The sequence below is a fragment of the Amblyraja radiata genome, chromosome 26 (assembly GCF_010909765.2).
Source record: "Amblyraja radiata isolate CabotCenter1 chromosome 26, sAmbRad1.1.pri, whole genome shotgun sequence".
Taxonomy (NCBI): Eukaryota; Metazoa; Chordata; class Chondrichthyes; order Rajiformes; family Rajidae; genus Amblyraja; species Amblyraja radiata.
Window position 1 is genome coordinate 6,315,673 of NC_045981.1, and position 13,724 is coordinate 6,329,396.

The window sequence follows — 13,724 nt, forward strand, 5'->3', positions numbered from 1 at the left end:
CTGGAGAAACTCAGTGGGTGCAGCAGCATCTATGGAGCGAAGGAAATAAGGAAATAGGCAACGTTTCGGGTCAAAACCCTTCTTCAGACTGATGGGGGGGGGGGGAGGCGGGGAGAAGAAAGGAAAGAGGAGGAGGAGGAGGAGGAGGAGGAGCCTGAGGGCTGAGGGAGAGATAGGAAGGGGAGGAGTCAGCAAGGGCTAACAAAATTGGGATAATTCAATGTTCATGCCACCAGGATGCAGACTCCCCAAGCGGAATATGAGGTGCTGTTCCTCCAATTTCCGGTGCTGCTCGCTCTGGGGAGATCCAGGACAGAGAGGTCGGATACGGAATGGGAGGGGGAGTTGAAGTGCAGAGCCACCGGGAGGTCAGGTTTGTTAGTGCGGACCGAGCGGAGGTGTTCGGCGAAACGATCGCCAAGTCTCCGCTTTGGATCACACTGATGTAGATCAGCTGACATCGAGAGCAGTGGATGCAATAGATGATGTTGGAGGAGATGCAGGTGAACCTCTGTCGCACCTGGAACGACTGCTTGGGTCCTTGAATGGAGTTGAGGGGGGAGATAAAGCGACAAGTGTAGCATGTCTTGTGGTTGCAAGGGAAAGTGCCCGGGGAGGGAGTGGTACGGGAGGGAAGGGAAGAATTGACAAGGGAGTTACGGAGGGAGCGCTCTTTGCGGAAAGCAGACATGGGGGGAGATGGGAAGATGTGGCCAGTGGTGGGGTCACGTTGGAGGTGGCGAAACTGACGGAGGATTACTTGTTGTATGTGACGGCTAGTGGGGTGAAAGGTGAGGACCAGGGGGACTCTGTCCTTGTTGCGAGTGGGGGGATGGGGAGAGAGAGCAGTGTTACGGGGTATGGAAGAGACCCTGGTGCGAGCCTCATCCATGGTGGGAGAGGGGAACCCCCGTTCCCTGAACTTCAGAATGAGGGCATTTCAGATGCCCTGGTGTGGAACACCTCATCCTGGGAGCAGATTATTATTATTATTTCTTTATTTATATAGCACATTTTTAGTCAACTTGCATTGACCCCAAAGTGCTTCACATAATTACATCCACACACACAGGCAAAGGTGGGTGAAGTGTCTTGCCCAAGGACACACACAGGCAAAGGTGGGTGAAGTGTCTTGCCCAAAGACACAACGACAGTATGCACTCCAAGCGGGATTCGAACCAGCTACCTTCCGGTTGCCAGCCGAACACTTAGCCCATTGTGCCATCTGTCGTCCGGGGCATAGACGGAGAAATTGGGAGTAGGGGATGGAGTCCTTACAGGAAGCAGGGTGGGAAGAAGTGTAGTCCAGATAGCCGTGGGAGTCAGTGGGTTTATAGTGGATGTCGGTCAGAAATCTATCACCTGCGATGGAGATAGTGAGGTCAAGGAATGGTAGGGAAGTGTCGGAAATGGTCCAGGTGTATTTGAGTGCCGGATGGAAGTTAATGGTGAAGCGGATGAAGTCAGTCAGTTGTGTGTGGGTGCAGGAGGTGGCACCAAAGCAGCCATCAATGTAGCGGAGATAGAGGTCGGGGATGGTGAGAATGGGGAAGTATACATCAGCCATAATTAAATGGCGGAGTAGACTTGATGGGCCGAATGGTCTAATTCTGATCCTATAACTTATGAACATGAACTATCTCTTCCAGACTTTCAGATCTTGCTCTTGTATCTTGCCCTCTCATAAAGATCCATCTAGGAAGTTCTATTGACACAAATAACTGCATCTTACACTAGTCATTCTTGTGGTCATAAATAATCACTGCCACTGTATTGTTTCTAAATTGGTTTTAGGAAAACTTAGGGGAATTTTAAGAAAACTTAGTCCAATTAGTGCAAGGTTGTCAGCAGACAACTTGGATATCTGGCTTTAATTTGTTCTCTCTGAAAATTAACATGTAAATGGCAGAAATGAAATGCACAACTTTCCATTGGTCTAACAGGAATGCAGTTTACTTGGCAAAATCCCTATAACTACCACATTGGAATATCCACCCTATAAGGATATAATAATCATAGGAATAGATAGGAAACTGATTACAAGAAAGTTACTGACACAGCTATTACCCCCCCCCCCCCCCCCCAATATCTGGTCCCTGCATCATGTAAGTTCTGCATTGTCCATAACTGCTAATAACTAAAGACGTAGACAGGAGGTTGGGTCCATCTTTGTCATGGGGATCAATGTATTTCTCCACTGTTTATATCAATAACATGCTGGTTTGAAGATGTCGTTGCTGGTTAAATGATTTTACAAATTCTATGATTGGCTTGATCAGACCGCGCTTCCTCCGTCCACGTTGAACTCCGAAGTGTTGTTGACTCGTTCTACAGGGATGCCTGATTACCAAGGCGGCAGACTGAAGACCCTTCTTCTGCACCGTTTTCGGCCCACCGAGTCCACACCGACCCGTTCAATCTAGTTCCATGCTATTCCATTTTCTCATCGACTCCCTACACAGTAGGAGCAATTTTACAAACATACACGTCTTTGGGATTTGGGAGGAAACCGGCGGACACGGAGAACGTGCAAACTCCACACAGACAGCACCCGAAATCAGGATCGAACCCATGTCACTGGCGCAGTGAAGCAGCAGGTCTTCCAGCTGCGCCCCTGTGCCACTGCCTGTGATTTCCTAAAGTTCTTCAACCGGTGGAAGAAACGCTGTTCCAAAAACGCTGGATCCTTTCATAATTGTTAATTTCCGTAAGCGGTTTGTGCAAAGTTTGGGGCAAACACGCTCTGTACTTTCATTTATTGGATACAATTCAGGAAAACGCCATATATTAGCACAACGTCCAAATTAAGTTTCTGGTTTTGTCGTTAAAACCAGCGACGATTAGGAAACGGTAACGCATTTTACACGTGTTTGTACTTTCTGCTGATGCAGAGTTCCTCGCCCAAATGTTCCATCTGGTGGAAGTTTCTTATGACCACAGAAACATGTCACATGTTTTCCGTGCAAAGTCTCTGGACACATGATGATGATTGGATTAATCGCTGAAGAATTCCTCCAAAACTACTGACATAGCTTCTCTAAATTTATCCTGATACGAGAAAACGATAGTTAATCCCACAACCAAATCCACCCGTCGTGCTTCCCAAAGTCCAAATAGGGACCAGGCTTGCTGCACAGGCAATAAAAGGGGTATATAAATTGCCTGACAGTACATTGGCGGCTTCTGGGGTGCAACCAACGGGTCTCTTCCTCCCTGACTTTCTTCACGCTAATCGGGAGTTTATGGTATAATTATACACGATAAAATTTGCCGTGTTGTAAATTAGTTGTTCACATATTCCGTTATGCATAACATGATGGATCTGTATTGGTTTTCATTTGCGATTATATTCTGAGACGGTATTTGTATAATGTCTCCGATGAAATGAAATTAATTTACAAACCCTGTGGTTATCATTTCCAAAATGTGCCTCTCGGTTTTAATAATCACGGCGGTTCCTCTTTATTTCTGTTATCTGATTGCAGATTGTTACCGCATCTTTGGATGAAGAGGAATCGGCGGAATCAGACAAGTTGCATTGCGTGAAAGGTAAAATAACCGTTAGTATAGAATTAAATAGGAAATTTGATTATTAATTTTTCAAATATAAGCCATGAAGATCAATTGCAATGTTACACGTTGCCGACTGGCACACTGATTGTCCTTCAAACAGCTGGTTAAGAAATGACCTTCACAGGGTCCTGTATCACTATTAGTATAATCAACTGTATCATCTTATATATCCTACTGCGCAGAACGCGAGCTTTTTCCTGAATTTACATCAGCGCAGAAATTAGTCAATATTTTTAAAAATCTCAAAGCGGGAATCGTTAGATTGAAGTAACTTCTGTTAACGTGCTCAGATAATTGTGGAAACTTTCCAAATGTTACACTAGGTTCCACATCTTAATAAAATATAGACAGGTACATTTGAACAAATTTGATATACCTTAAAGAACATTACGTGCTGACAACTGTGCAAGTTCGGGCCGTGTTTAAATAAGATGCCTGCGCGATCGAGAGTCTCCGTTATCAATGGTACCAGATCATTGTTAATGTCATGAGATGGGACGGATGACGATCAAAGAAGAAATGGTTGGTGATAAACTGAGGTATCTCTGGATGAACTAAAAGTTGATGAAATGGCAGTAATGTGATTTCCACTGAATATAAAGTTTATACAGTAAACATCATCCCGGTGTGACACCGCCTTAACTGAGGGAAAGTATTCTGCCCACTGGTATTCTGCCCTACATCCTGCCAAAACAACGTCAATCTTCCCAGCAATGAATTTTATTGGCCACTAATTAAAATTCTATCAATTTAGTTAGGTAATGGTAGGCACAAAATGCTGGAGTAACTCAGCGGGGGAGACAGCATCCCTGGAGAGAAGGGTCGAGACCCTTCTTCAGACTGGTGTCAGGGGAGAGGGCGGGATAAAGATAGAATGTAGGCGGAGACTAAGACTAGTGGGAGAACTGGGAAGGGGATGGAGAGAGAAAGCAAGGGCTATCTGAAGTTAGAGAAGTCAATGTTCATACCGCTGGAGTGTAAACTACCCAACCAAAATATGAGGTGCTGTCCCTTCTATTTGTGCTGGGCGTCACTCTGACAATGGAGGTGGCCCAGGTCAGAAAGGTCAGAGAGTGGACACTGGCGCGCTTTGGCTGCCGCTGCTCTCTCTTCACACTGTGTTTTTGATTTTCTGTTTTTGGATTGAATTCTGTTTTTAATTTGTGTCTCTGTGATGTCTTTATTACCTGTTATATTCCGATTATATGTTTTTATTCCGATTACTATGTAAGGTGTCCTTGAGATGTCTGAAAGGCGCCCATTAAATAAAATTTATTATTATTATTATTATTATAAATCATGAGGGTCATAGATAAGGTACACAAAAATGCTGGAGAAACTCAGCGGGTACAGCAGCATCTATGGAGCGAAGGAAATAAGGAAATTGGCAAAGTTTCGGGCCGAAACCCTTCTTCAGACTGATGGGGGGGGGGGGGGGCGGGAAGAAGAAAGGAAAGAGGAGGAGGAGGTGGAGGAGCCCGAGGGCTGAGGGAGAGATAGGAAGGGGAGGAGACAGCAAGGGCTAACAAAATTGGGAGAATTCAATGTTCATGCCACCAGGATGCAGACTCCCCTAGCGGAATATGAGGTGCTGTTCCTCCGATTTCCGGTGCAGCTCACTCTGAGGAGATCCAGGACAGAGAGGTCGGATACGGAATGGGAGGGGGAGTTGAAGTGCTGAGCCACCGGGAGGTCAGGTTGGTTAGTGCGGACCGAGCGGAGGTGTTCGGCGAAACGATCGCCAGCTGATCTACATCGGTGTGACCAAGCAGATGTAGATGTACACCGATGTATCTCAGCTGACATCGAGAGCAGCGGATGCAATAGATGATGTTGGAGGAGACATGGGGGGAGATGGGAAGATGTGGCGAGTGGTGGGGTCACGTTGGAGGTGGCGAAACTGACGGAGGATTACTTGTTGTATGTGACGGCTAGTGGGGTGAAAGGTGAGGACCAGGGGGACTCTGCCCTTGTTGCGAGTGGGGGGATGGGGAGAGAGAGCAGCGTTACGGGGTACGGAAGAGACCCTGGTGCGAGACCCTGGTGCGAGCCTCATCCATGGTGGGAGAGGGGAACCCCCGTTCCCTGAAGAATGAGGGCATTTCAGATGCCCTGGTGTGGAACTCCTCATCCTGGGAGCAGATGCGGCGTAGACGGAAAAATTGGGAGTAGGGGATGGAGTCTTTACAGGAAGCAGGGTGGGAAGAAGTGTAGTCCAGATAGTCGTGGGAGTCAGTGGGTTTATAGTGGATGTTGGTCAGAAGTCTATCTCCTGCGATGGAGATAGTGAGGTCAAGGAATGGTAGGGAAGTGTCGGAAATGGTCCAGGTGTATTTGAGTGTCGGATGGAAGTTAATGGTGAAGCGGATGAAGTCAGTCAGTTGTGTGTGGGTGCAGGAGGTGGCACCAAAGCAGCCATCGATGTAGCGGAGGTAGAGGTCGGGGATGAGGCCCTGGTACGTCTCGAACAAGGATTGTTCGACTTGCCCGACAAAGAGGCAGGCGTAGCTGGGGCCCATGCGTGTGCCCATAGCTACGCCTTGTATTTGGAGGAAATGGGAGGAGTCAAACGAGAAGTTATTGACAAAAGGACTTGAACTTTATTTTCGCCTTCCATCACAGTGAGGAATGTGTAGGAGTCACTGTGATGGATGTTTATGTTAAAATGTGTTTTTGAGTCTGTTGCTTTTTAAATTATATGACTGACCTGGCCAATGAATTTCACTATACCAATTGGTGTATGTGACAATAAATGAACCTTATGAACCTTAAGGACCAACTCCGCTAGGCGGAGGAGAGTATCAGTGGCCGGGTATAGGTTGCTTCTCCGGTAGAGGAAGAACCGTAGGGCTTTGAGACCATCCTGGTGGGGGATGGAGGTGTAGTGTGACTGGACGTCTATGGTGAAGATAAGAGGATGAGGGCCTAGAGAATTAAATGCGTGGAGACGACGGAGAGTGTCTGAGGTGTCTTGAACATAGGTAGGGAGGGATTTAACCAAGGGGGATAGGATGGAGTCAAGGTATGTGGAAATTAGTTCGGTAGGGCACGAACAGGCAGAGACGATGGGTCTACCGGGACAGTCAGGTTTGTGGATTTTGGGGAGAAGGTAAAATCATGCCGTGCGGGGCTGGGAAACGATGAGGTTGGAGGCTCGGTCGGGCAGGGCGTGGGAGGTGATGAAGTCGGTGATGGTGCTAAAGATAGTGGCCTGGTGATCGTCAGTGGGGTCATGGTCCAGGGGTAAGTAGGAGGAGGTGTCCGAGAGTTGGCGCGTGGCCTCAGATTTGTAGAGATCGACGTGCCGGACTACCACGGCGGGTTTGATAACCCAGTCTGGGTTGTTGCGGAGTGAGTCGATGGCAGTACATTCAGGGGGGGAGAGATTGGAGTGAGACAGGGGAGTGGAGAAGTTGAGGCGGTTGATGTCGTGAAGGCAGTTTTGGATAAAAGGTTCTAAAGCCGGAGGGCCACGAGGGGGGGTCCACGAGGAGGGGGTGCGTTGGAGATGGGAAAAGGGATGTTACCATGGCCCCATAGAAGAACGCAGTGACGCGGAGGCGACGGTAGAAGAGCTCCAAGTTGTAGTGGGCGCGGAACTCATTGAGGTGGGGACGAAGGGGGACAAAGGTAAGAACTCTGCTGAGGACAGAACGTTCTGTATCGGAGAGGGGGAGGTCAGGGGCGATGGTGAACACCCGGCAGGGATGGGGGTTGGGGCCGGAGGAAGGCAGGTGGGTGGACTGAGGACGAGGTGATGTGTGGTGGGGTGGTCAGGTCATCGATAAGGTGGATGCACACAGTCTTCGTAGTGTTGGGGAACTAGAGTACATAGGTTTAAGATGAGAGTGGAAAGATTTAAAAGGGAACCTGAGGGGCAACTTTTTTGTGGTATGCATGTGAACTGAGCATCCAGTGGAAATGGTTGAAGCAGGTAAAGTAAAGGCATTTAAAAGACGTTTGGACAGGGTACTTTGACAGGGAATCTCTAGAGGGATGGATGCAATTTGAAGTTGCTTAGTTGAGTATCTTGGCCTCAAAGAAGCAGCTAATATCATCAAAGATTCACACCAGCCTGCCCATGCTCTCATCACGCTGATACCACATGTGCCGAGAGATTGCAGACAGCTGCAGGTCTAATAAGGTTGTTGTAGTAGGGGATTTCAACTTTCCCAATATAGACTGGGAAAATCATAGCGTGAAGGGTTTAGATGGGGTGCAATTCCTCAAAAGTGTTCAGGAGAGTTTTCTTAAACAGTATGTGGAGGCCCTCTCACGTGAGAGGGGAACACTGGATCCTGTATTGCAATATTGGGAAGGGCAAGTTAATGAAGTGTGTGTGGAGGAGCCTTTTGGGACCAGTGACCACAGTTCAATTAGGGTTAAGATAGGGATGGATAGGGACAGAGAGGGTCCACATGTTAAAATGCTCAACTGGGGTAAGGCCAACTTTGAGGGTATGAGAGAAGGTCTCGCTCAAGTTGATTGGAGCAGGTTATTTGATGGGAAAGGAACATCAGCCAAGTGGGATGCTTTTAAAAGTGTGCTGACAAAAGCTCAGTATACGCACATCCAAGTTATAGTGAAAGGCAAAACAAACAAACGTAAGGAAGCTTGGCTGACGAGGGAAATTGAGACGTTAGTCAAAAACAAGAAGGATGCATGGAACAGGTATAGGCAGCTGGGATCAAGTGCATCCCTGGAGGAGTTTCGGGAGCTAAGGAGTAAACTAAAAAAGGAAATTAGGGCAAAAAGGGGCCAGGAGATTGCTCTAGTGAGTAGCATTAAGGACAATCCCAAAATAATTTATAAATACATAAGGGGAGAAGGGTAACTAGAGAGAGAATGGGACCTCTCAAGAATCAAAGCAGTCACCTCTGTGTGGAGCCACAGAAGATGGGCAAGGTACTAAATTAGTTTTTCTCCTCTGTATTTACCAAGGAGATAAACAGTTGGACGGAGGAAATTGGAGCAGTCACTGGAAGTGGCTTGAGAGCAGTCAGTGTTACTGCTGAAGAAGTACTGAAGGTACTGTGGTGTTTGAAGGTAGACAAATCTCCATGCCTGATCTGATATATCCGTGAACATTGTGGGAAACTAGAGAGGTAATTGCGGGAGCCCTGGTTCAAATTTACGAGTCGTCCTTAAATACAGGAGAGGTGCTGGAAGACTGGAGGGTAGCAAATGTTGTACCTCTTTTCAAGAACGGCTGCAAGGAAAATGCTGGGAACTATAGGCCGGTGAGCTTAACATCTGTCGTTGGTAAATTACTGGAGAGGGTAATGGTGGAAGGTTGCTTCTCAGACTGGATGCCTGTGACTAGTAGTGTTCCCCAGGGATCGGTGCTGGGCCCGTTACTGTTTGCCATCTACATCAATGATTTGGATGAGAACATACAGGGCAAGATTAGCAAGTTTGCTGATGATACAAAAGTTAGTGGTTTTTCAGATAGTGAAGATGGTTGTGAAAGATTGCACCAGGGTCTGGATCGATTGGCCAGGTGGGCGGAGGAATGGTTGATGGAATTTAATACAGAGAAGTGTGAGGCGTTGCATTTTGAGACGTTGAACAAGGGCAGGACTTACACAGTAAATGGTAGACCTCTGGGTAGTGTTGTAACAAGCTGCCAGAGGTGGTAGTTGAGGCTAGGACTATCCCATCGTTTAAGAAACAGTTAGACAGGGACATGGATAGGACAGGTTTGGAGGAACATGGACCAAGCGCAGGCAAGTGGGACTAGTGTAGCTAGGACATTGTTGGCGGGTGTGGGCGAGTTGGGCCGAATGGCCTCTTTCCCTACTCTATTACTCTATGACTCTATGACTATGACCATTGGGAAAATAGTGTAAGAACCGAGACCCTCCAGATCCCATCAACCATCAGGTTTCTTTAACCACACTACACAACCCTAACTACAACCCTACCTCAGCCACAATTTACTATGGGTTTTGTTTTGGATGCATGATGTACTTCAGTTTGAACCATTATTTTCTGGTTACTTCGTGTGACAGATAATATATTTTGTTTTTGATTATTATATCATTATTGTGTTATTGTGTTATTATGTCAGTAAATCTGCAGCAAGAAAGAATGTCAATGTTCCATTCCTGGTGCATATGATATTTAAACAAACTTGACACTCTTGTCTTCACACTCTTATTCACCTCGTATTGGTCTTTTCTATGATAATATCCACCTTCTCAATGATTTTATTGCAAACAATCAATTCCATACAAAGTTAATGAATTCCCTATCAATTATTTTCTTCCCATACACTTGTTCTGGAACAAAAGTGGTGTTGAAGAACCAGTGCAGTTTTTCATTGGTGAAGTTGACACACAACTGCTCCAAGCTGTTGAAATGAAAATATTTACCTATTTCTGGTATTATTTATTAATTTATTACCTTTTAATATTTGTTAATTTAAAGTAATTTATTGATATTTTTGTTTCTGTTTCTTTCCTGAAATATTCAAATCCAGCAATATTCATCACACTAAAGAAATATCTGCCTTTTTTGTGTCCAAATGTTGATCAATGTGGGGTTAACCATCCTTGAAAATGGTCTCGCATACGTTCACCTGGCAAGGACTCGTGCTGAGTTGTAGACCTGAATGAGCCGACATCATAGTCTGCAACTAAAAGCACTCACAGCAATTCAATGTTCTAAAGATTTTCACACACACTGTAATATAACTCTTGACCTTTAGACACTAAGCTCATGGATAACAATAAATCTCTGAGTATAGACTACTTCGGGAGGCAACCTGGATGGCATATAACACAAAGTAAAGGGGAATTAACTTGGAAGATTGTAATTAAGGTTGCAAAATAATGTTGAATCTCTTTTAGAGATGATATCTTCCTTATTTATAATTTATCAAATATCCTGATACATTATTTAAAGTAATAACAAAGTGACCATGGGAAGAGGAACGTTTCATTTCTGTTTCGGTGAAAATTAAATGTCATATTAAACTTATTTATTAGGCTTCAGATGAACAAGGTATTGCATTTTAAAACTTACTATGTCGACAGGATGTTAAAATCTATTAGCAACATTTGATTATTCTTGACATTAAGCAACTGCTATGTTTCTCATACTGCGAAATGGGATTGCAAGTTTTATTTCAGTTGTATTTTGGAAAGGATTTTTTTCTGTTACCTTCCATTGTTAATTGAAGATTGTATAAATGATTTGATTGTGTCCTCTGCAAAACATAAATCAATATTTTTTTTGTTTGCCAAACATTTCAATGGTTGTGAGTGACTCTAAAAGTGCTTGCAAAATAAACCATAAAGTTTCTTGTAACATTACACTTCTAATATGAATATACCAATTTAAATTGCATCATAGGAATACCAGTGATGGCTTGAAAGTGTGAAAACAGCTGATCTGCTAGCTCACTATGCATAGAATGCCCTGATGAGGTAATTACAAAATAAATTGGCCTACAGGATCACAATATTATGATGTAATCACAGGCCACCATAATGATTCTCTCCAGATTGAGGATGGCTCATTGCCATTCCAGTTCTGTGTGGTCTGAGGTGGTGGAAGAGGCCAATGTGAGAATTACAGACTTTTACATGGGTGAGACTGTTGGTGACTCTCACCAAACGAAGAAATTATTACAGCCATTGGTGGATGGGGCAATTTATTTTGTTTTTGCCATATAATTTAGCTTAGAGATACAGCGTGGAGACAGGCCCTTCGGCCCACTGGGTCCCCGCCAACCAGCGGACATTAACACTATCCTACACCCACTGGGGACAATTTTTCATTTACCAAGCCAATTAACCTACAAACCTGTACTTCATTGGAGTGTGGGAGGAAACTGAAGATCTCAGAGAAAACCCACGCAGATCATGGGGTACAAACTCCATACAGGCTGCACCCGTAGTCGGAATCGCACCCAGGTCTCTGGTGCTGCATTCGCTGTCAGGCAACAACTCTACGAGTGTACTGTAAGGCAGCAAGGCGTACAGTACACTCGTGTATAGTCTTTTCGTTGACTGGATAGCACGCAATATAAAACTTTTCACTTTACTCGGTACACGTGACAATAATAAACTAAACTAAACAAAAACCAATTACATCTGGTCTGAATGTTTAAAATTTTAAAGTTAGTACCATTGAAGGTTAGGTAGATGGTATTTATAATAAATGAAGTTCTCTTTAAACATGTGTAAGAAATACTTGTTTTTAAAATATTTGTATCTATTACTATGTATGTATACATGTATTTTTACTAGAGAAATTTTACCAGGAAGGTAATATCAAGGAAGAATCAAAACCATGTGATCTATATAAAGGGCAAGAGGATAACAAAGGGACTAAAATAATAACCCATGTGCGGATGCATAGCTAAAGTAACATTCTAAAGGGATACCTTGCTGCTTTATTTACAAAGGAGAGGAAAAGTGGTGAAGCATTAGCTAAAGAGAAAATATGTAAAATATTGGACGGAATAAGCCATATAGAATAGGAGATATTAAGGGATTTGGCATCTTTGAAAGCAGCTAAATATATCCGGATAAAATATTTAACCAAAGCTACTATATCCCAGGCTATTAAATAAAACAATGGGTATAATTTCAGAAGCTTAAACATTATTTTTTAATCTGCACTGTCTCTTGGAGTTGTGTGTAGTTGCCTGAAAATTCCTCACCCAGGAGGAACACCTCGACATCCCTGACCCTCAGCACAGGAGCACCGCAGGGCTGTGTGCTCAGTCCGCTCCTCTACGCCCTATACACACATGACTGCTTGCCCCATCACCCCACAAATAGGATCATAAAATTTGCGGACGATACAACCGTGGTGGGGCTCATCTCAAATGGGAACGAGGTCGCCTATATAGAGGAGGTGCACAGACTTTCTGAGTGGTGTGCTCACAACAATCTCTCTCTGAACACTAAAAAGACGAAGGAGATCATCACTGATTTCAGGCGACATAGAGCGGAGCTCAGGCCACTGGAGATAGGGGGCGAGGAGGTGGCGAGGGTGCCTAGTTTTAAATTTCTGGGGATCAACAACAGTGAGGATCTTAAATGGTCTGTGAACTCTGCTGTAGTTGTAAAAAAGGCGCAACAGAGACTTTACTTCCTCAGAACACTGAGGAAGGCCCATCTGTCTGCTAAACTGCTGGAGTCTTTCTACCGCTGTTCGGTAGAAAGCATACTGAATTACTGCATAAGTGCCTGGTTTGGGAACTGTTCAGCAGCTGACAGAGCAGCTCTCGAGAGGGTGATAAAAACTGCCCAGGGTATCATTGGACTCCCCCTGCCCCCTCTGGAGGACATTTACCACTCCAGATGCCGCAGCAGTACCTGTAATATCGTGAAAGACATTACACATCCTTGTCACCACCTTTTCACACTGCTGCCCTCAGGAAAAAGGTACAGGTCGCTAAAGTCACGCACTGCCAGACTCAAGAACAGCTTGTACCCATCAGCAATCTTGGAACTGAACTCTGTCTTGGGAGCGGGTTATGGGGAAGGAGGGGGGGTGGGAGACAGTGTTAATTTATGTAAATGTGAATCCATGGGTGGGTTTGGGGAGGGAGGGAGTGTAAAAAGTATGAGTATGTGAATGTTTGAAGTTCTTTTAAATGGAGAGACACAGTAATCTCGTTGTATGTGACACATGCAATGACAATAAAGCATTCTGATCTGACCTGATCTGAACTACTCACACTGCCATCCAGCTTTGTGTCATCCGCAAACTTGGAGGTCACATTTAGTTCCCTACTCTAAATCATTAATATATATTGTAAATGAATTTGGTGAACCTCAGCTGTACTCAACTTATATGTGTATCTTTTCTCAGTTTGGGAATCCAAGCTGTGCGCAATTTTCTAAATGCATTATCACAACGGTTAATACAATTGGAATATCAGGAATATCAGTCTTGTAATCAAATTCTCTTTTAATAAATTTGTAGGAAGGAAAATTTAATAAAGGCTGCCATCACACATGAAATGATCATTGGCTCAAAACATCTGGCTTAAACGTCCTTAAAGGTGCGTATATCAACCCATCCTTGCGATCTTCACTCGGTGCTGCTCTTCACCATCTGCACTGCCTATTTTCTTGCTTTTTTCAATAGTCGAAATTTAGCATGTGCCATTTCCATTTATTTTAGTAACT

The 13,724-nt window shown here is 44.6% G+C and overlaps 1 long non-coding RNA gene across 1 annotated transcript; it reads left to right on the plus strand.

Annotated features, from left to right (window-relative positions):
- The first annotated feature begins 3,186 nt into the window (after nucleotides 1-3,186).
- Nucleotides 3,187-13,634, plus strand: LOC116987839. The gene is made up of 3 exons (XR_004415803.1): nucleotides 3,187-3,245; nucleotides 3,486-3,549; nucleotides 13,519-13,634. It is a non-coding gene; the product is annotated as an uncharacterized LOC116987839 (long non-coding RNA).
- The last annotated feature ends 90 nt before the right edge of the window (nucleotides 13,635-13,724 follow it).